Genomic DNA, 22307 nt, shown 5'->3' on the forward strand with positions numbered 1-22307 from the left:
GGGTGGGCGGAAGAGTGGACGGCAGGGTGGGCGGTAGGGTGGGCGGCAGAGTGGACGGAAGGGTGGGAGGCAGGGTGGGCGGCAGGGTGGGCGGCAGAGTAGACGGCAGGGTGGGCGGCAGGGTGGGCGGCAGGGTTGACGGCAGGGTGGGCGGCGGGGTGGGCGGCAGAGTGGACGGCAGGGTGGGCGGCAGGGTGGACGGCAGGGTGGACGGCAGGGTGGGCGGCAGGGTGGGCGGCAGAGTGGACGGCAGGGTGGGCGGTAGGGTGGGCGGCAGGGTGGACGGCAGGGTGGGCGGCAGGGTGGACGGCAGGGTGGGCGGCAGGGTGGACGGCAGGGTGGGCGGCAGGGTGGGCGGCAGGGTGGGCGACGGGGTGGGCGGCGGAATGGACGGCAGGGTGGGCGGCAGGGTGGGCGGCAGGGTGGGCGGCGGGATGGGCGGCAGAGTGGATGGCAGAGTGGACGGCAGGGTGGGCGGCAGAGTGGACGGCAAGGTGGGCGGCAGGGTGGGCGGCAGTGTGGGCGGCAGGGTGGGCGGCAGAGTGGACGGCAGGGTGGACGGCAGGGTGGGCGGCAGGGTGGGTGGCGGGGTGGGCGGCAGAGTTTACGGCAGGGTGGGCGGCAGGGTGGACGGCAGGGTGGGCGGCAGGGTGGACGGTAGGGTGGGCGGCAGAGTGGACGCCAGGCTGGGCGGCAGGTTGGGCGGCAGGGTGGGCGGCGGGGTGGGCGGCAGGGTGAGCGGCACGGTGGACGGCAGGGTGGGCGACTTGGTGGACGGCAGGGTGGGCGGCAGAGTGGACGGAAGGGTGGGCGGCAGGGTGGGCGGCGGGGTGGGCGGCAGAGTGGACGGCAGGGTGGGCGGCAGAGTGGACGGAAGGGTGGGCGGCAGAGTGGACGGCAGGGTGGGCGGCGGGGTGGGCGGCGGGGTGGGCGGCAGGGTGGTCGGCAGAGTGGACGGCAGGGTGGGCGGCAGGGTGGGCGGCGGGGTAGGGACTCAACAAGCACAGGTCAGATTTCCACATTTCCATATTTCAGGTAAACAGTTTACCGTGGCGTGATGTGGGGCCCCTGGTCTCGCTCCAGGGCCCCCCTGTCATCCATGGGGGCCCTTGTCTCACTCCAGGGCCCCCCTGTCATCCATGTGGGCCCCTTGTCTCACTCCGGGGCCCCTCTGTCATCCATGTGGGCCCCTGGTCTCACTCCGGGGGCCCCCTTTCATCCATGGGGGCCCTTGTTTCACTCCGGGGCCCCCCTGTCATCCATGTGGGCCCCTGGTCTCACTCCGGAACCCCCCTGTCATCCATGTGGGCCCCTTGTCTCACTCCGGGGCCCCTCTGTCATCCATGTGGGCCCCTGGTCTCACTCCGGGGGCCCCCTGTCATCCATGGGGGCCCTTGTCTCACTCTGGGACCCCCCTGTCATCCATGTGGGCCCCTTGTCTCACTCCGGGGCCCCTCTGTCATCCATGTGGGCCCCTGGTCTCACTCCGGGGGCCCCCTGTCATCCATGTGGGCCCCTGGTCTCACTCCGGGGCCCCCCTGTCATCCATGTGGGCCCCTTGTCTCACTCCAGGGCCCCTCTGTCATCCATGTGGGCCCCTGGTCTCACTCCGGGGCCCCCCTGTCATCCATGTGGGCCCCTTGTCTCACTCTGGGGCCCCTCTGTCATCCATGTGGGCCCCTTGTCTCACTCCGGGGCCCCTCTGTCATCCATGTGGGCTTCTGGTCTCACTCCGGGGCCCCCTGTCATCCATGTGGGCCCCTGGTCTCACTCCAGGGCCCCCCTGTCATCCATGGGGGCCCTTGCCTCACTCCAGGGCCCCCCTGTTATCCATGGGGGCCCTGGTCTCACTCCAGGGCCCCCGTCATCCATGGGGGCCCTTGCCTCACTCTGGGGCCCCCCTGTCATCCATGGGGGCCCTGGTTTCACTCCGGGGCCCCCTGTCATACATTTGGGCCCCTTGCCTCACTCCAGGATCCCCTCTCATCCATGGAGGCCCCTTGCCTTACTCCAGGGTCCCCTCTCATCCATGGGGCCCCTTGCCTCACTCCAGGGTCCCCTCTCATCCATGTGGGGCCCCTTGCCTCACTCCAGGGTCCCCTCGCATCCATGTGGGGCCCCTTGCCTCACTCCAGGGTCCCCTCTCATCCATGTGGGGCCCCTTGCCTCACTCCAGGGTCCCCCCTGATCCATGTGGGGCCCCTTGCCTCACTCCAGGACCCCTCTCATCCATGGGGGGCCACTTGCCTCACTCCAGGGCCCCCTCTCATCCATGGGGCCCCTTGCCTCACTCCAGGGTCCCCTCTCATCCATGTGGGGCCCCTGGCCTCACTCCAGGGTCCCCTCTCATCCATGTGGGGCCATTTGCCTCACTCCAGGGTCCCCCCTCATCCATGTGGGGCCCCTTGCCTCACTCCGGGGTCCCCCCTCATCCATGTGGGGCCCCCCCTCATCCATGTGGGGCCCCCTGCCTCACTCCAGGACCCCTCTCATCCATAGGGCCCCTTGCATCACTCCAGGGGCCCTTTCTCTTTTGGAAATAACCAACAGTTTCATACATCTCTTGTATTTTTATACAACCTTTGTATTAACCACAAGTAGTTACTAAAATTACTAACTTGTAGAATTAATCATCATCATGATTTTTAATAGCCATATTGCTAGATTCTTCCTAGTCAGAGTGACGACGTGAGGAACCACCGCCTCAAACATCAATTATTTCCATATTTAGTTGGATAAACTGGGGCCAGATTCACGGAGGTTTTTCTTCTTAGCGCCTTCGTTGCGGCTACATCAGTATTCAGGTAGCTACACTAAGTCGAAAAACCTTCGTAAGTTTGGTCCGGGATCTAAGTGTGGTGTCGACCACTCGTAGCTTTACGTAAACTGGATATAACTCCATTTTTCTCTACTACATAACACTGGGATCGATTTTAAGATTATGGAACATAAACAGAAGATTATAAAAATTGAATCTCGTGAAGAGGAGTCCTTCGTGTTAGTTATATATGCATTCTCTGCTTGAACCTTTGAGTAAATATGTCTTTTATGATATTAGAATTAGTTTTATAATAGCAAGATATTATACCCGTAGTTATTAAGTAAATAAACACTGGTGAACATGAAATATGAGAGAAGGTGATGAACCCTGCCTGATGGGATCATTTACTATCACCAAATGCCCCTGTTCACCTAGTAGTAAGGGTGTACCTTAGCTATACATACCCATTTCTAATTTATTTAGTTAGGTTTTATTTTGAAATTAAATCTGGGTGAGACATAAAATAAAAATATGCTGCACAAATGATGTTAGGTAAGGAGAAGGGTAAAAATGTCAAAAACTTTATTCATTGAATACTTAAAGCTATAATTATGACTATATGGACTATTAAAAAAGAGAGAGGGAAGTAGGGGTCCAAGACCTCTTCCTGTTACACAACTTGGGTGTGGAACAAGTAATTATCAAAAGAAGGCACCATGCCGGGAAGGCTATGTAGCAGTAAGGCAGTGAGGTGAGGCAGCTACTTATTTGAGAAATGCTTATTTTATTTACCTTATAAGCTGAGGCAACTTATTTTATTTGAGGAATACTCAGCTGATTCCTCTACATTTAGCATGGAACAAATTTGTGTCCAAGACCTCTTCCTGTTACTCAATTTGGCTGTGTGTAACCAAACTAGAAGTGCTCTACAAATCAAGGGACCCAGAATGTAGAATGACCTCCCGAATCATGTCAAAGGCTGTACCTCTCCCAACCAGTTTAAGAGTAAAACCAAGTACTGTACTATCTAATTAACTCCATGTAACCTAACTTGCCTCCTAAATGTCAACCCATGTCTTGCTATTTTTTAAATAATGCTGTTCACCAACGTGTACAATTGCTGATTTCTGCTATGTTACCCCCTTTTTGTATTTTTTATTCCTTCTTTCAACACAATTTATACCTAATCCCGATTACTATTAAGTTTTAGTCTGTGTTTTTCCCCCCACACCTTGCCTGAAATTCTATGAGTATTAGTGGCTTTAGATATTGTATGTACTAGCTCTGCCTATAAATCCAACATTATGTTTGTAAATCAACTGTATGTACTTTTCCTGAATAAAATGTATTTATTATTTATTTTTTAATCAGTAAGTATTAAAAGAAGGCACCAAGCTGGGAAGGCTATGTAGCACCATTGTGTGCAACAATAAACCAAATTTTTTTTAACAAATAATGCACCTGTATGGTAAAACAAATCCTGTCAGCTGTAAAAATATTGATGCAGTTATTTAAATGAAAAATATAATGAAAGAAATATTACTGGTTTATTTTTATCCAATCTTTATGTACTGTACAGTATATCCAAGGAAGTGAAAAATTGAGACATTATGCACAAGTAAGTAAGTAATTATCAAAAGAAGGCACCAAACCGGGAAGGCTATGTAGCACCATCAAAGACGCAAAATAATCAGAGGGCGCTAAATATCACCAAGGATGCCAATACGAGAACAAAAACGCATAAGGCGAACGATATCAAAAGTATCCGAGTCACCAAGAATTCTATCGAGGGACAGGTGACCGCGAGGGGCGGTCGGAAAGCAAGACATACGCTCGTCCTGGAAGTCAGGACATTCAAGAAGGACATGCACGACCGTAAGAGGGACAATGCAACTAGGACAATAAGGAGCAGAGCGGCGCTCCATCAAGTGACCATGGGTTAAGCGAGTATGGCCAATACGCAACCTCGCCAGAGCTGTTTCCCACCGCCGGTTACGGTGGAAGGAGGACTGCCACGAGGAAACACAACATTTAAGAGTACGTAGCTTGTTACCAGTAACAGACAACCAAGAAGCCTGCCAACGGGTAAGGACTGAGGAATGGATAACCGGGTAAAAGTCGGAATACGGAATGCCCTTACGAGAGATGGGACAAGAGCGGACAGCTTCCTTGGCGGCAGCATCCGCACGCTCATTTAAAGACACACCAATATGGCTGGGAACCCAACAAAACTCAACCGACTTAAATTTACTGTGAACGAGAAACAGCCAATGCTGGATCTCGACAACCACTGGATGAACTGGATTAAAGGACCCGAGAGCCATGAGGGCACTACGAGAGTCAACAACAACTACAAAGGAAGACTGACAACGAGAAAGTAGGAGACGAAGAGCATAAAGAATAGCATAAAGTTCCGCCGTAAAGATGCTAGTCTCCGGAGGCAAGCGACACATATAAGTGCGATCAGGAAAAACAACAGAGTAGCCAACACCGTCCGCTGACTTAGACCCATCGGTGAAGACAGAAACGGAGCGGGAGTGAGAAGAAAAGTGCTCGAGGAAAAGGCGTTTTAGAACCGTAGGAGGGGTAAAAGCTTTAGTGATACGGGTCAAGGATGTACAAAACCGCGGAAGAGGGACCCTCCACGGGGGCAAAGAAGGAACAACACGAGGAGAAACATCAGAAATACGAACGGAAAGAGAATCCTGCAGGCGAGATAACCGGACAGAAAGAGGGAGGTGGTGAAGAGGAACAGGAACCGCAGGAGGGGTAAAAGTTAAAGCACGACAGAGGCGAGAGGAAGGATGTTGCAAGGACCGCGCAAGATAGCGAAGACAGAAGCGATCACGGCGGTCCTGGAGAGACAGGAAGCCAGTGTCAACATACAAGCTAAGGACGGGAGTCGAACGAAAGGCACCAGAACTGAGGCGCAACCCAGTATGGTGCATAGCATCAAGACGGCGAAGAGTAGAAGGAGAAGCAGACGAGTAAGCAGGGCAACCATAATCGAGCTTAGACAGGACGAGAGAGGAATGTAAAGCAAGGAGAGTGCGCCTATCTGCCCCCCAAGAAGTATGGGACAAGACCCGAAGGAGGGTAAGGGCCTTAGAGCACTCAACACGGAGGTAAGAGATATGGGGAGACCAAGACAAACGAGTGTCAAGGAATAACCCCAAAAGCTTCGCGGAATCTTTGTATTCAAGGGGATGACCATAAAGTGACAAAGAGGGACGAAGAACAACCCGTTTCCACGTAAATGTCATGGCACAAGTCTTAGAAGTAGAGAACTTGAAGCCATGATCAGTGGCCCAAGACGACACGGCATCAATTGCAAGTTGAAGCCGGCGTTGAAGGAGAGGCGAATCATCACCCTGACAACAAAGGGTAAGATCATCGACATAGAGAGCGGAGAAGACACCAGAAGGAAGAGAGGAAAGAAGACCATTGAGGGCAACCAGAAAAAGAGTAGTGCTCAGAACACTACCCTGGGGCACCCCTTCGTATTGCTGAAAAGAGGGAGAGAGAGCGGTACCAAGGCGCACCCGAAAGGAACGACGAGAGAGGAAGCTGCGGAGAAAGAGAGGGAGATGACCACGAAGGCCAAAAGAATGAAGTTGAGATAGGATATGATAACGCCAAGTGGTGTCGTAAGCCTTTTCCAGGTCAAAAAGGACGGCAACAACGGAGGTCTTCGCAGCAAAAGCAGTACGAATATAGACCTCCAAGTTCACCAGGACATCTGTCGTGCTGCGGCACTTGCGGAAACCAAATTGAGAAGGGGAGAGGAGGTGATGGTGTTCCAGGAACCACATCAGACGAACGTTAACCATACGTTCAAAAAGTTTGCAGACACAACTTGTGAGAGCAATAGGGCGAAAGTCCTTAGGGGAAGTACCCAGAGACCCCGGTTTGCGAACAGGGAGGACAACGGCATCGAGCCAGTCCTCAGGGACTGACGACGACTCCCAGATCCGATTATACAGACTCAGTAAATACTGAGACGTGCTCGGAGGGAGATGGCGAAGCATCTCATAATGAATACCATCGGAGCCCGCCGCCGTAGAACCGCAGAGGGCCAGGGCAGAACGAAGTTCAGAGAGAGAGAAGGGATCATTATAGGGAAGCTGAAGATGAGTGCAGAAATCTAAAGGACGAGACTCAAGGACAGGTTTACGAAGAAGGAAAGATTGGGGAAGATGAAGACCAGAGCTAACAGAAGAAAAGTGGGAACCCAGTTCGGAAGCGACCTGCAACGGGTCCGCCACAAGAGTATCATGGAGGTGAAGGACCGGTGAAACATCGGGAACGAACTTACCCGCTATCTTGCGGATACGCTTCCAGATCTGGGCCAGAGGGGTTTCGGACGTAATTGTTGAGACATAAGATGCCCAACATTCACGTTTAGCCGTACGGATGGCCCTACGGGCCACCGCACTCGCTTTCCGAAAGAAAAGAAAAGAATCGGTCGTCTGCCTACGGCGGTGCCTCTTCCAGGCTGCACGCTTACAGCGGACAGCCCGAGCACAGTCCGCATTCCACCAGGGAACGCACTTCCGTGGACCCCGAGAGGAAGAGCGAGGAATAGAGCGGAGGGCAGCGTTGAAGACAGTGTCATGAAAAAGGAGGAGAGCGCGAGAGAGAGGCAGAAGGGAGAGGTCAGAGAGAGCAGCACTGAGGGTAAATAGGGTCCAGTCTGCCTTAGCAAACTGCCACCTAGGGAAAGAGAGGGAAGGGCGAAAAGAGAAAAAGGAAACAAGGATGGGGAAATGATCACTCCCATGGAGGTCATCAAGAACCTGCCACGTTAAAATCTAAGTAAAGAGAAGAAGAGCAGAGAGAAAGATCAAGACAAGAAAGGGTGCGAGTCCGAGAGTCCAAATGAGTGGGCTCACCAGAATTCAGAAGAGACAGGGAAGAAGATAGGAGAAACGGCTCAAGGAGGCGACCCCGGGTATTCGTCAGAACGTCACCCCAAAGAGAATGACGGGTATTCGTCAGAACGTCACCCCAAAGAGAATGACGGCAATTGAAGTCACCCAGCAGGAGCACAGGCTCCGGCAAGGAGTCTAGGAGGTGTTTCAAATCAGGAAGAGAGAGCGGGACACTCGGGGGGAGATAAATGGAACAAACTGTGTACCATTTCCCCACAAAGATACGAGCAGCAGAACAATGGAGAGGCGAAGGAAAAAGTAAAGGAACAAAGGGAACATCTGCACGAATCAAGAGAGCAGAAGAATTAGAAGCCCCAGCAATGGCTGGGGGGGGGGAGAGAAAGGAATAGCCACGAAAACGACCAGGACGAGCACCAAGCATTGGCTCCTGGAGACAGACACAAAGGGGCGAAAACCGCGAAATCAGAAGTTGGAGTTCGAGGAAATTGGCGTAATAACCTCGAACGTTCCATTGAAGAATGGACAACGACGAGAAGAGAAAGGACAAAAACAGAGAACAAGGAAGAAACAAAGGCGAAAGAGCACGTTAAAGAATATCAGGGTCGGGATCAGGGTCAGCAAAGTCAGGGTTAGGGGGCATGGGTAAACTGAGCAAAGACGGAGGGAAGGAAACGGGAGAACAGATCAGAGGTGGGCGGGCGAGGTCCGGAGGAGGAGGAGGAAGAGGAGGAGACAACGGAGAGGAGCAGTCAAGGACAGCAGTAGGAAGAGGGGGAGTAGAAAGAGGGGAGCGCACCCCAGCAAGAGCAGCAACCGAAAGGGAAGCAGGGGCCAAAGAAACCTCCATAGCAGGAACAGGGGGGCGCAACCACTGAAACGGGAGGGGAAGGAGCAACAGAGCCAGAAGTAGGAGCTAAGGAAGAAAGCGAAGCCTTCTTACCCGCCTGGGAAGAGGAAGGAGAGGAGCCAGGCTTACGCTTCTGACTTAAAGAGACAGGTGTCCCAGCAACTACGTACCGGGCAACGGATTCCAGTGTCTCAACAGGAGAAGCCGAACGAGAGCACACACGACGGCCGTTAGGAGAGCGATGGACATCCGCCTGCACCGACAGGCGGCGGGGAGAGCCGATAGATGGAGGAAGAGGATGGGAAGGAGGATCGGAGGGGGACGAGGAAGAAGACACAGGAGACACGACAGACTGGGTTGAAAGAAGGGGAACCCCAGACAGAGGACCAGGAGGGGGACCCCTCGGGAAAGAACTCAAAGGAACAGAGGAGGGGGCAGTGGGCGTATCAGGGTCCAAGGCCCGGAAACGGTTGAGAGTCTGAGGAAGGGGGGAAGGACGAGGAGAGGAAGAGCGCAACACGCGAGCATAAGAGATGTTAGTATAAGGCGGGAGCCGGCGAACCTGGCGCCTCGCCTCAGGAAAAGACAAACGCTCCCGGTGCTTCAGGTTAAGGACGGCCGCCTCAAGCTTGTAATGGACACAGGCACGGGAGAACGTAGGATGGGCCTCACCGCAGTTGAGGCAGCGAGCTTGGGGAGAAGTGCACTCCGACTTAGAGTGACCTTCACTCCCACACAAAGGACAGAGAGAGACAGTCCCAGAGCAGCGGAGGGCACCATGCCCAAACCTCCAGCACTTATTACAAAGTCGAGGAGAAGGAATATACTCCTGGACAGAGCACCTAGCACCAGCAAGAATGACAGGATGGAAGGGTCCTACCATCAAAGGTGATCTTCACAACGCGAAGGGGTTGACGGCGACGACCACGAGGGGGACGAGTAAACGAGTCAACCTGGAGGACAGAATGGCCTTGGGCAACAAGGATATGCCGAATATCATCGGGGCAATCCTGCAGATCCCGAACACTGGTTGCAACATGGGGTGGGAGGAGAATAGTGCCAACACTGGAATTCATCTGAACGTTCTTGGAGACCCGAACAGGGATCTCGCCAAGGCAAGATAAGGCAGCCAAGCGGGAAGCCGCATCCTGAGAAGGAGCAGCAACGACACGTGTACCGAGACGAGTGGGGTTGAAAGTAACACACGCATCCACAGAATCTACAAGATGCCGATGGAGGGAGAAATCGTCAGGAGGCGCAGAATCAAGAGGGAGGAGATCAAAGTATTTGGCCCATGAAGCAGGACCAAACAAGGCCTGATACGCATCAGCACGGGAAGGAATCGAGCGAGTGCGGTTGGGGCGCGAACGGCGTTGAGAACCCCTAGAGAGAGAGGGGTCAAAAGGCGCAGTAGTCACAACGAAAGACTTAGCCACACCAGGGGACGAAGTGGTCACCACCGGGGGCTGGAGGCTCGACCCTACCTCAGAGGAGGGAGGGGAGCTGGGGGAAGAAGTCAGGACGGTCAAAGGAGGAGCAAGGTCGGGGCCCAACGCAGCGGGAGCTACAGAGCCTGGTCTTCCAATACAGGCCGACTCGGGGGCTTGGTCGCCCACCCCACGAGCCTGAGAGGTTACAACGGAAACATTCAACGACAGAGACGAAAAGTGACAAATTCATCCACGAATGTGCCCCCATACCCACCATGGAGCCACAATTAGAGGCAGGACACCCAACAGGAAGCTATCGCCGATCATGCCGGGGCCCCCTAGGGGTGCGTCGTGAGTATACGCCCCACAAACACCACCTTAAGAACCGTCAGTCCGTCGAGATCGGGTTCAGCGACGAAAGGGGGATTGACAATAAAAGGTTCCCCTCGCTCGAGACGTCGGGTACTACAGTTCTACGGGTGCAAGAGTATGCCTCCTCAAGCACCCGGGCGTCAAAATAGAAGAAGTCCAAAGAAATAATCCAAAACAAGCAAAAGGTCGGCAGGAAACGACAAGCAGATAGGAGAAGAGGGGGAGAAAAACGAAACATAAGGAAAAGGAAAAGCGATCCGGCACAATTGGAGAAGACAGCAGCAGGAGTGCAAGGCCAGAAAAGGACAGAGGACTGCCCAACGGAGTATCACACTCCGGCAGCCGTCCACCAAGCCCCCTCACGACGCCAACGGGCCGGAAGGGGAGGGGGACATTATGCACAATTTAATGAATGATTAGCATGGATTAGCAGTTCAAAAGAAATATGACTATTACATATCAACATGAGATCTTAATGATCCATGGTTAACATGATTTAATAAGCATAATACAGTATTTGTAATAACACAAACTATAATTTAAAATCTTTATTACTGATTTTTTTTATTAAGAAGATTAGGTATACACAGCAATGTGCTGCTACCCTATTCTATATGGAATATTACACAGTGTAGATAAAAAACTAGCTACAAGTTTATCTAATACTCCCATCTCACAGGATGGTTAGACATACATGGAATCAATTTAGAAAATACCAGCCTCAATACAAAAAACAAATCAACTGTGACTAAACAACTCTTCACAATTTTCACAAGAGGTAAGCACTGAATCATGAAAACATTATATTATAATTACTCTTACCAGTTTCTACAATATTCCTCTCAAACAATGTATTTTTTAACATGTTTAGGTATACACAGCAATGTGCTGCTTCCCTATTCTGTATGAAGGACCACACAGTGTAGATCAAAAACCAGCTACAAGCTCATCCAACATCCTCACCTTACAGAATGGCCAGTCATACATGTTATCAGGAGAGAATAAAGTACTTAATGCTGATCTATTAGCCTCCACTGGCAAAATCTGGGTACAGCACAAGAATATCTACCAATATTCCTAAGTGTATGAAGTAATTGCAGAGCTCAAAGTACCTCATACCATTTGGTATGAAGTCACTGATAACAGGGCAATCACAGATATAGTGTTGGAGAGTATGTTCTCTCAAGTAGGACTGAAATCAAACGTGTTTTCCCACCAAGAGGGTTATAAACCCATGGAACCGCCTACCCGCTGAAACCGTAAATGCCAAATTCCAGCTAAAATATATCATTAAGACAATTGGCGGGCCCTTTAACAAGCCGCTGGCTTTCTGTCCTCGTCGAGGCCACTAGATAATTAGTGGCCCTTGGGTAAATTCAGTAAATATATACAATAATTGTCAGCGTATTTTCCGAGCAACAAGGACACGGTGACGGGAAAGTGTTGGAGTATAGATGTTCGGCAGTCCTCCAATGGCAGCTGTCAATGCCTGGTCACACTTACAAAAAAAAGATAGACTGCTTGCCTGTTGTCTGTGGTAAGTGAGAGGGAGGAACACGTAAAACACAAAGTATGAACAATGAAACTTTAATATATTTACTTTAAACATAAATGAAAATAAAGACAAATCTCGGGTAAATGACTAATGAAATAAAATGACAAAGATAAATGCAAAAACACAATAGATTAAATATTATAATGGAGAAATGGTGCTGAGAATATCGGCTATGGCTGAGACCTCCCTTCGTATACAAGCCAGTGAGCTTAGTATGTCAGAGAGAGATGTCAACTCTAAGAGCACAAAGAATATTCTGAAGTTGATAGCTGGTTAGGGCTCCGACGTCGATTCAGGTAGATGGCGCGGAGGTGCAGTGTGCAGGTGCGCGGTCGGCGAGTCACCAATCAGGAGCTAGGCAGGCTGGAATGAGTAGTTTGCTGGTTGACGACAAGCCGGCTTGGAGGGTGTGAGGAGTAGGGGGGGATCTTGGGTACGTTTTGCCTCCTGGTCAAAACGTTTTGTGCTACCGGTGACGTATCTTGAATGTAGCATCTATACTTGTTAACTGGACGTAACTTGAGGTAGGGAAGAGCAGGTTTAATCTCTCTAGAAAGAGATTATCGTCACAACACCTAGACAGTATCTCCTAGAATTACGTAGGTAAACAACAAATGTGACATATTTGTTTACTACAAAGTCGGTGCTGGCTGTAAAAGTTGAAAAAAACATTGTTTTACTTCGAAATATACTAATTTTATAGGAAAATTCGACGTAAATAGGAGGCAGTAGAGCTCCGATAAGCCAGCGCTAAATCTTCAATATGAAGAATGTTGCTGCTCTCTGATTGATCAAAGGAAACATAGTAGTGACCTCTATCGGCACGCAGGGAACCAACAAATATCTTCCTAAGTGGACCTACGTGAATTGCACCTAAGCATCTTCTTAGGGCATACTTTGGAACCTTCGTAGCAAACGCACTTACGAAGAAATACATGGAGCTTCGTGAATCTAGGTCTTGGAGTCCAGTTTATCATTTCCTTTACTAAGGATAATTACTTACTAATAAGTTTATTTTCGTAGCACACTACTGCTTACTTGAACTCCCTTATTTAGTTGATATTAAACATTCCAGTGGAAATTATTTAAATGTAAGATAATTCCACTTTATGTTCCTCATTTAGCTACGTAGCTTTAATAAAGTGACTTACGCTATGAGGAGTCATATTATAACATGAAAGAATTAAACGTGACATTGATACTCGTCACAATCTCTTCTTTCCTTACTTAATTCCGATATATATAAATCCATTTACGCTCGAGTTGCCTATCGAGCGCCGCGCATGCGCACTCGGGAGGAGGAAGAAGACGCCAGAGCGTCGCTAGCCACCACGTGAGAAAGACGCCATTAACAACGTGCCTCTACGCGAGAGAGACGCCATTAACACCGTGCCTCTACGCGTGAGAGACGCCATTAACACCGTGCCTCTACGCGTGAGAGACGCCATTAACACCGTGCCTCTACGCGAGAGAGACGCCATCAACACCGTGCCTCTACGCGAGAGAGACGCCATCAACACCGTGCCTCTACGCGTGAGAGACGCCATCAACACCGTGCCTCTACGTGAGAGAGACGCCATCAACACCGTGCCTCTACGCGAGAGAGACGCCATCAACACCGTGCCTCTACGCGTGAGAGACGCCATCAACACCGTGCCTCTACGTGAGAGAGACGCCATCAACACCGTGCCTCTACGCGTGAGAGACGCCATCAACACCGTGCCTCTACGCGTGAGAGACGCCATCAACACCGTGCCTCTACGTGAGAGAGACGCCATCAACACCGTGCCTCTACGCGTGAGAGACGCCATTAACACCGTGCCTCTACGTGAGAGAGACGCCATCAACACCGTGCCACAAAGCATCAACACTTGCCTCCCCGACATTACACAGAAGCGTGGACAACTGTCTTGGCAAGTTACTGTGTTGCAGAACTGCTACTTAACGACTCATAGTTGCGTGATGCTAGCATGAGCGGGTGCCAGAGGTCGTGGAGGTGTTCGTCTGCCAGCAACACAATACCGGCCGAGCATAATACCAGGTCCTACTGATTTTTGTTATATAAGTGCACTTGGTAACATTTTTCATATGTAGGTTGCTAGTTCGTTATGCCACGCAATTATCAACAAAACAAAGTTAGTTGAATAGAGTCTAGACTCCCACTTCTCAATGAGAAATACTTATATTAACGATAGTCTAGGCAACCTGTACATTTAATTTGTTTTCCAGCTTGACTGGGAGCGGCGTGAAGGAGAAAAATTTATTTCCTTCCATGTGGTTGTTAGACACCGCGTTGCCACGAGTGGTCCTGTCGTTATCACCCCGCATGTGCTTGTTAGACACCGCGTTGCCACGAGTGGTCCTGTCGTTATCACCCCGCATGTGGTTGTTAGACACCGCGTTGCCACGAGTGGTCCTGTCGTTATCACCCCGCATGTGGTTGTTAGACACCGCGTTGCCACGAGTGGTCCTGTCGTTATCACCCCGCACGTTTACAACTACTTCAGTCGAACAGCTAAGCTGACTGGATTTTCTAGTAGTGTAGTGTTAAACATACTAACATCTAGATACATGAAAGATTTCCTTCCAAATTACCATTTACTTGTCATTTATGAAATTTATATTATTTACTTACTATATTTATTTGATTTATATATGAACTAATAATTTGAATTTGCATACATATTTCTTATTGACGACTGAACCAGCGTCGGATTATTGGTGCTGTATCCTAGCGCTCGTACCCACCAAGTTGTGAAAGTTAATCTGATTCTTATTTCATGATAAATACAATTTCACTAAGATCAATAGAACGCTGTTCTTGGTATCTATCTAATCCACTTGATCTTTTTTGTTACCAATTTTTCTCCAAAATTGTTGGTCTTTCGAAGCTTAGGCATTGGTTAAAGTTTTGTTATAAAGAGTACAGGATTACGCTAAGAAACGTAATTTTTAATTAGATGTTTCTTAAAAGCTTGTGCGATGGTATGGGGTGATGGGGCAGGTGGGCAGGCCAGCAGTATGGGGTGATGGGGCAGGTGGGCAGGCCAGCAGTATGGGGTGATGGGGCAGGTGGGCAGGCCAGCAGTATGGGGTGATGGGGCAGGTGGGCAGGCCAGCAGTATGGGGTGATGGGGCAGGTGGGCAGGTCAGCAGTATGGGGTGATGGCGCAGGTGGGCAGGTCAGCAGTATGGGGTGATGGGGCAGGTGGGCAGGCCAGCAGTATGGGGTGATGGGGCAGGTGGGCAGGTCAGCAGTATGGGGTGATGGGGCAGGTGGGCAGGCCAGCAGTATGGGGTGATGAGGCAGGTGGGCAGGTCAGCAGTATGGGGTGATGGGGCAGGTGGGCAGGCCAGCAGTATGTGGTGATGGGGCAGGTGGGCAGGCCAGCAGTATGGGGTGATGGGGCAGGTGGGCAGGCCAGCAGTATGGGGTGATGGGGCAGGTGGGCAGGCCAGCAGTATGGGGTGATGGGACAGGTGGGCAGGCCAGCAGTATGGGGTGATGGGGCAGGTGGGCAGGCCAGCAGTATGGGGTGATGGGGCAGGTGGGCAGGCCAGCAGTATGGGGTGATGGGGCAGGTCAGCAGTATGGGGTGATGGGGCAGGTGGGCAGGCCAGCAGTATGGGGTGATGGGGCAGGTGGGCAGGCCAGCAGTATGGGGTGATGGGGCAGGTGGGCAGGCCAGCAGTATGTGGTGATGGGGCAGGTGGGCAGGCCAGCAGTATGGTGTGATGAGGCAGGTGGACAGGCCAGCAGTATGGGGTGATGGGGCAGGTGGGCAGGCCAGCAGTATGGGGTGATGGGGCAGGTGGGCAGGCCAGCAGTATGGTGTGATGAGGCAGGTGGGCAGGCCAGCAGTATGTGGTGATGGGGCAGGCCAGCAGTATGTGGTGATGGGGCAGGCCAGCAGTATGTGGTGATGGGGCAGGTGGGCAGGCCAGCAGTATGCGGTGATGGGGCAGGTGGGCAGGTCAGCAGTATGGGTTGATGGGGCAGGTGGGCAGGTCAGCAGTATGGGGTGATGGGGCAGGTGGGCAGGCCAGCAGTATGGGGTGATGCGGCAGGTGGGCAGGCCAGCAGTATGTGGTGATGGGGCAGGTGGGCAGGTCAGCAGTATGTGGTGATGGGGCAGGCCAGCAGTATGGTGTGATAGGGCAGGTGGGCAGGCCAGCAGTATGGGTTGATGGGGCAGGTGGGCAGGTCAGCAGTATGGGGTGATGGGGCAGGTGGGCAGGCCAGCAGTATGGTGTGATGGGGCAGGTGGGCAGGTCAGCAGTATGGGGTGATGGGGCAGGTGGGCAGGCCAGCAGTATGGGGTGATGGGGCAGGTGGGCAGGTCAGCAGTATGGGGTGATGGGGCAGGTGGGCAGGCCAGCAGTATGGTGTGATGAGGCAGGTGGGCAGGTCAGCAGTATGTGGTGATGGGGCAGGTGGGCAGGCCAGCAGTATGTGGTGATGGGGCAGGTGGGCAGGCCAGCAGTATGGGGTGATGGGGCAGGTGGGCAGGTCAGCAGTATGTGGTGATGGGGCAGGTGGGCAGGCCAGCAGTATGTGGTGATGGGGCTGGTGGGCAGGTCAGCAGTATGGGGTGATGGGGCAGGTGGGCAGGTCAGCAGTATGTGGTGATGGGGCAGGCCAGCAGTATGGTGTGGTGGGGCAGGTGGGCAGGCCAGCAGTATGGGGTGATGGGGCAGGTGGGCAGGTCAGCAGTATGTGGTGATGGGGCAGGTGGGCAGGTCAGCAGTATGTGGTGATGGGGCAGGTGGGCAGGTCAGCAGTATGGGGTGATGGGGCAGGTGGGCAGGCCAGCAGTATGTGGTGATGGGGCAGGTGGGCAGGCCAGCAGTATGGGGTGATGGGGCAGGTGGGCAGGCCAGCAGTATGGTGTGATGGGGCAGGTCAGCAGTATGGGGAGATGGGGCAGGTGGGCAGGTCAGCAGTATGTGGTGATGGGGCAGGTGGGCAGGCCAGCAGTATGTGGTGATGGGGCAGGTGGGCAGGTCAGCAGTATGTGGTGATGGGGCAGGTGGGCAGGTCAGCAGTATGTGGTGATGGGGCAGGTGGGCAGGTCAGCAGTATGTGGTGATGGGGCAGGTGGGCAGGCCAGCAGTATGTGGTGATAGGGCAGGTGGGCAGGCCAGCAGTATGGGGTGATGGGGCAGGTGGGCAGGCCAGCAGTATGGTGTGATGGGGCAGGTCAGCAGTATGTGGTGATGGGGCAGGTGGGCAGGTCAGCAGTATGGGGTGATGGGGCAGGTGGGCAGGCCAGCAGTATGGGGTGATGGGGCAGGTGGGCAGGTCAGCAGTATGGGGTGATGGGGCAGGTGGGCAGGCCAGCAGTATGGGGTGATGGGGCAGGTGGGCAGGCCAGCAGTATGGGGTGATGGGGCAGGTGGGCAGGTCAGCAGTATGGTGTGATGGGGCAGGTGGGCAGGCCAGCAGTATGGGGTGATGGGGCAGGTGGGCAGGCCAGCAGTATGGGGTGATGGGGCAGGTGGGCAGGCCAGCAGTATGGGGTGATGAGGCAGGTGGGCAGGCCAGCAGTATGGGGTGATGGGGCAGGTGGGCAGGCCAGCAGTATGTGGTGATGGGGCAGGTGGGCAGGCCAGCAGTATGGGGTGATGGGGCAGGTGGGCAGGCCAGCAGTATGTGGTGATGGGGCAGGTGGGCAGGCCAGCAGTATGGGGTGATGGGGCAGGTGGGCAGGCCAGCAGTATGTGGTGATGGGGCAGGTGGGCAGGTCAGCAGTATGGGGTGATGGGGCAGGTGGGCAGGCCAGCAGTATGGGGTGATGGGGCAGGTGGGCAGGCCAGCAGTATGGGGTGATGGGGCAGGTGGGCAGGCCAGCAGTATGGTGTGATGGGGCAGGTGGGCAGGTCAGCAGTATGGGGTGATGGGGCAGGTGGGCAGGCCAGCAGTATGGGGTGAAGGGGCAGGTGGGCAGGCCAGCAGTATGGGGTGATGGGGCAGGTGGGCAGGCCAGCAGTATGTGGTGATGGGGCAGGTGGGCAGGTCAGCAGTATGTGGTGATGGGGCAGGCCAGCAGTATGTGGTGACGGGGCAGGTGGGCAGGCCAGCAGTATGGTGTGATGAGGCAGGTGGGCAGGCCAGCAGTATGGGGTGATGGGGCAGGTGGGCAGGCCAGCAGTATGGGGTGATGGGGCAGGTGGGCAGGCCAGCAGTATGGTGTGATGAGGCAGGTGGGCAGGCCAGCAGTATGTGGTGATGGGGAAGGCCAGCAGTATGTGGTGATGGGGCAGGTGGGCAGGCCAGCAGTATGCGGTGATGGGGCAGGTGGGCAGGTCAGCAGTATGGGTTGATGGGGCAGGTGGGCAGGTCAGCAGTATTGGGTGATGGGGCAGGTGGGCAGGCCAGCAGTATGGGGTGATGGGGCAGGTGGGCAGGCCAGCAGTATGTGGTGATGGGGCAGGTGGGCAGGTCAGCAGTATGTGGTGATGGGGCAGGCCAGCAGTATGGTGTGATGGGGCAGGTGGGCAGGCCAGCAGTATGGGTTGATGGGGCAGGTGGGCAGGTCAGCAGTATGGGGTGATGGGGCAGGTGGGCAGGCCAGCAGTATGGTGTGATGGGGCAGGTGGGCAGGTCAGCAGTATGGGGTGATGGGGCAGGTGGGCAGGCCAGCAGTATGGGGTGATGGGGCAGGTGGGCAGGTCAGCAGTATGGGGTGATGGGGCAGGTGGGCAGGCCAGCAGTATGGTGTGATGAGGCAGGTGGGCAGGTCAGCAGTATGTGGTGATGGGGCAGGTGGGCAGGCCAGCAGTATGTGGTGATGGGGCAGGTGGGCAGGCCAGCAGTATGGGGTGATGGGGCAGGTGGGCAGGTCAGCAGTATGGGGTGATGGGGCAGGTGGGCAGGCCAGCAGTATGTGGTGATGGGGCTGGTGGGCAGGTCAGCAGTATGGGGTGATGGGGCAGGTGGGCAGGTCAGCAGTATGTGGTGATGGGGCAGGCCAGCAGTATGGTGTGATGGGGCAGGTGGGCAGGCCAGCAGTATGGGGTGATGGGGCAGGTGGGCAGGTCAGCAGTATGTGGTGATGGGGAAGGTGGGCAGGTCAGCAGTATGGGGTGATGGGGCAGGTGGGCAGGCCAGCAGTATGTGGTGATGGGGCAGGTGGGCAGGCCAGCAGTATGGGGTGATGGGGCAGGTGGGCAGGCCAGCAGTATGGTGTGATGGGGCAGGTCAGCTGTATGGGGAGATGCTGCAGGTGGGCAGGTCAGCAGTATGTGGTGATGGGGCAGGTGGGCAGGTCAGCAGTATGTGGTGATGGGGCAGGTGGGCAGGTCAGCAGTATGGGGTGATGGGGCAGGTGGGCAGGCCAGCAGTATGGGGTGATGGGGCAGGTGGGCAGGCCAGCAGTATGGGCTGATGCGGCAGGTGGGCAGGTCAGCAGTATGGTGTGATGGGGCAGGAGGGCAGGCCAGCAGTATGGGGTGATGGGGCAGGTGGGCAGGCCAGCAGTATGGGGTGATGGGGCAGGTGGGCAGGCCAGCAGTATGGGGTGATGAGGCAGGTGGGCAGGCCAGCAGTATGGGGTGATGGGGCAGGTGGGCAGGCCAGCAGTATGTGGTGATGGGGCAGGTGGGCAGGATAGCAGTATGGGGTGATGGGGCAGGTGGGCAGGCCAGCAGTATGTGATGATGGGGCAGGTGGGCAGGCCAGCAGTATGGGGTGATGGGGCAGGTGGGCAGGCCAGCAGTATGTGGTGATGGGGCAGGTGGGCAGGTCAGCAGTATGGGGTGATGGGGCAGGTGGGCAGGCCAGCAGTATGGGGTGATGGGGCAGGTGGGCAGGCCAGCAGTATGGGGTGATGGGGCAGGTGGGGAGGCCAGCAGTATGGTGTGATGGGGCAGGTGGGCAGGTCAGCAGTATGGGGTGATGGGGCAGGTGGGCAGGCCAGCAGTATGGGGTGATGGGGCAGGTGGGCAGGCCAGCAGTATGGGGTGATGGGGCAGGTGGGCAGGCCAGCAGTATGGGGTGATGGGGCAGGTGGGCAGGTCAGCAGTATGGGGTGATGGGGCAGGTGGGCAGGCCAGCAGTATGGGGTGATGGGGCAGGTGGGCAGGTCAGCAGTATGTGGTGATGGGGCAGGTGGGCAGGTCAGCAGTATGGGGTGATTGGGCAGGTGGGCAGAGCAGCAGTATGGTGTGATGGGGCAGGTGGGCAGGTCAGCAGTATGTGGTGATGGGGCAGGTGGGCAGGTCAGCATATGTGTTGATGGGGCAGGTGAGCAGGTCAGCAGTATGGGGTGATGGGGCAGGTGGGCAGGTCAGGAGTATGGTGTGATGGGACAGGTGGGCAGGCCAGCAGTATGGGGTGATGGGGCAGGTGGGCAGGTCAGCAGTATGGTGTGATGGGACAGGTGGGCAGGCCAGCAGTATGGGGTGATGGGGCAGGTGGGCAGGTCAGCAGTATGGTGTGATGGGACAGGTGGGCAGGCCAGCAGTATGGGGTGATGGGGCAGGTGGGCAGGCCAGCAGTATGGTGTGATGGGACAGGTGGGCAGGCCAGCAGTATGGTGTGATGGGACAGGTGGGCAGGCCAGCAGTATGGTGTGATGGGACAGGAGGGCAGGCCAGCAGTATGGGGTGATGGGGCAGGTGGGCAGGTCAGCTGTATGGTGTGATGGGACAGGTGGGCAGGCCAGCAGTATGGGGTGATGGGGCAGGTGGGCAGGTCAGCAGTATGGTGTGATGGGACAGGTGGGCAGGCCAGCAGTATGGGGTGATGGGGCAGGTGGGCAGGTCAGCAGTATGGTGTGATGGGACAGGTGGGCAGGCCAGCAGTATGGGGTGATGGGGCAGGTGGGCAGGTCAGCAGTATGGTGTGATGGGACAGGTGGGCAGGCCAGCAGTATGGGGTGATGGGGCAGGTGGGCAGGCCAGCAGTATGGTGTGATGGGACAGGTGGGCAGGTCAGCAGTATGGTGTGATGGGACAGGTGGGCAGGCCAGCAGTATGGGGTGATGGGACAGGTGGGCAGGTCAGCAGTATGGTGTGATGGGACAGGTGGGCAGGTCAGCAGTATGGTGTGATGGGACAGGTGGGCAGGCCAGCAGTATGGGGTGATGGGACAGGTGGGCAGGCCAGCAGTATGGGGTGATGGGACAGGTGGGCAGGTCAGCAGTATGGTGTGATGGGACAGGTGGGCAGGCCAGCAGTATGGGGTAGGATATCACCGGCTGTGAGATAACACCTCAGTGATAGGGGCAAGGATTACGTGTAAGAGTCACTGTATCTTGACAGTGTAAGAGTCACTGTATTATGACAGTGTAAGAGTCACTGTATTATGACAGTGTAAGAGTCACTGTATTATGACAGTGTAAGAGTCACTGTATTATGACAGTGTAAGAGTCACTGTATCATGACAGTGTAAGAGTCACTGTATTATGACAGTGTAAGAGTCGCTGTATCATGACAGTGTAAGAGTCATTGTATCATGACAGTGTAAGAGTCGCTGTATCATAACAGTGTAAGAGTGGCTGTATCATGACAGTGTAAGAGTCACTGTATCATGACTGTGTAAGAGTCACTGTATCATGACAGTGTAAGAGTCACTGTATCATGACAGTGTAAGAGTCACTGTATCATGACAGTGTAAGAGTCACTGTATCATGACAGTGTAAGAGTCGCTTTATCATGACAGTGTAAGAGTCGCTTTATCATGACAGTGTAAGAGTGGCTGTATCATGACAGTGTAAGAGTCGCTTTATCATGACAGTGTAAGAGTGGCTGTATCATGACAGCGTAAGAGTCACTGTATCATGACAGTGTAAGAGTCACTGTATCAAGACAATGTAACACATATCAGTCCAATATAGCTATGTTGCACCGGTCATGGCAAGGGGTGTAGGCGGGTGCCACTCAGCAATACGAACAAAGCTTCAAGCTGGACGTATCTCAGGCACCATTTTACAGGTGCTGGAGTCTATGAGTGAGCCTTCATGGGGCCGGGTGTGAGCGGCACTCAACACCTGCTGAGCCATTATGGGGCCGGGTGTGAGCGGCACTCAACACCTGCTGAGCCATTATGTGGCCGAGTGTGAGCGGCACTCAACACCTGCTGAGCCATTATGTGGCCGAGTGTGAGCGGCACTCAACACCTGCTGAGCCATTATGTGGCCGGGTGTGAGCGGCACTCAACACCTGCTGAGCCATTATGTGGCCGGGTGTGAGCGGCACTCAACACCTGCTGAGTCATTATGTGGCCGGGTGTGAGCGGCACTCAACACCTGCTGAGCCATTATGTGGCCGAGTGTGAGCGGCACTCAACACCTGCTGAGCCATTATGTGGTCGAGTGTGAGCGGCACTCAACACCTGCTGAGCCATTATGTGGCCGAGTGTGAGCGGCACTCAACACCTGCTGAGCCATTATGTGGCCGGGTGTGAGCGGCACTCAACACCTGCTGAGCCATTATGTGGCCGAGTGTG

The sequence above is a fragment of the Procambarus clarkii genome, chromosome 13, assembly GCF_040958095.1.
Source record: "Procambarus clarkii isolate CNS0578487 chromosome 13, FALCON_Pclarkii_2.0, whole genome shotgun sequence".
In the NCBI taxonomy this organism is placed as follows: domain Eukaryota; kingdom Metazoa; phylum Arthropoda; class Malacostraca; order Decapoda; family Cambaridae; genus Procambarus; species Procambarus clarkii.